Consider the following 1,847-nt stretch of genomic DNA (forward strand, 5'->3'; position numbering starts at 1 on the left):
AATAAGAAAATTAAATCAGTCATGTAATCTTCAAAGATAACTAAATTATGAAATTGTTTTCAACTACAATAATGACACACACACACACACACATACATATATATATAGAGAGACGCACGTTGCCACATAAACCGCTGACATTCAAATGTAAACAAATCCATGCTTGAGTCACAACAAATTTCAAATGCCAACAAAAATTCGTTAACAGAAAGAAAACGAGTTTAAGAACAACAAAAATAAAAACAACTATTGATTTACAAATAAAGAGCAAATAAAATGCTTTTGCCAGCCGACACAATTGCGCACTCGCAGGCCAAAGGCACAAGCAGCGCAGCAGGCAGCGCGGGTTGCGGAGGAGCTTGGCTGGTTGCAGCAGTAAAAGAAGTTGGCCTAGCTAAATTGATCATTGAGGCTGTGAAGTAGTTTCGGCATATGTGGCTAAATACATATAGTATACACACACACACACTTATACGTCTGCTTAAGTGCATTGCTGCTTGCTGTGCGGTCACACTCCTCTTTGTGGGAATTTCAAGTTTTCCAGTTCGACATTGTTGACGCTTTGCCTTTTACGCGGCCGCCACTCTCGCTCCCCCTATGTTCAAACCGCCATTAAAAGCAACGAGCCAATCTCAGCCGCCAAAGTTAAGGAATGTCGGCTGTGCTGATAAACTAGTTTAGTCTTGCTGCGCTTGCGATTCTGCTAGCGACTAGTTGATGGCGAGAGCGGTTGTGGTGCGGTGGCTAGGTAGGGAGCTAGCTGACCAATATTGCATATTTTCGTGGTGGTTTATTATGGTCCTAAATTAAGATTGACGCATAGCGATTTTGAGAGTTAATCGTTAAATTTTAGCATCTGCGAGGCACATGAGCACAAGAGGCAGTTCCATCACAGTCGAGTCAACGTAAGTGAAATGAAACTTACTGTTAATCAAGTCAAGGACTTGCAACGCCAGAGCATTCCGCAGAGTTGTATTGAAAATGGTTTCTGCGCCGAAACAATCATAAGTAAGGAATGTTATACATATTAGAGTGAGCCTACAAATTCTGTGCTGATTTCCTTTTATTTTTATTTTTATTTATGTATAGACCTCATATTTTTTGTTTTCGGATACTTCAGATATTTATATGTATTAAAAAAATTTTCCGAAAAATTGACGCTAACTGTAATTAAATATGGAACTTTAAAAAATTTGGAAAAGCCTGCTCTACATTTCAATGCTGTATCTAAACTTTCTTCTGGTTAAATTCTGGTATACGGAAACTAGTTTGATCTAATCAAGATATTAGGGTCAACAAAAAAATGTAAAATGTTTTATATGACCGTTAAATGAAGACATCCAAGAATTTTTCAAAACATCAATCAATGATCGCCGAAGCGAAATTCCGCCACACTGAGAGAGGAATGACCGAAATTGAGGTCTATTTTGAAGCAAAAAAGCAAAAAGTTTGACTATCGCTATAATCGCGGTGTCGCCTTCGATGACGAATATGTTATGGCAAAAATATATAACAATAACATTTTTTCACTCAAATATGTCGAACTTTGTGTCTGGAAAGATTTTTTCGGGTAATACTTTAAAACGAAGCGAACCTGAGCCGACAGTCATCGTACTCGTATTAATATTATTGAAATTTATGGTGAAAATGCTCTATATGAGCGAACGTACCAAAAGTAGTTGCCCAATTTAAAAGTGGTGATTTTGGCTTGGAAGACAAAGAACTCGTCGGGTGGTTAAAAAAATTTAAAGATGCGGAGTTGGAAATATTAATCGTTGAAGATTGTTGCCAAGCATGAAAAGAACTCGCAGAATATTGGGTTTCAAGCAGCCGTTGTAAAACCTTTT

This window comes from Bactrocera dorsalis, chromosome 2 (genome assembly GCF_023373825.1).
Source record: "Bactrocera dorsalis isolate Fly_Bdor chromosome 2, ASM2337382v1, whole genome shotgun sequence".
In the NCBI taxonomy this organism is placed as follows: Eukaryota; Metazoa; Arthropoda; class Insecta; order Diptera; family Tephritidae; genus Bactrocera; species Bactrocera dorsalis.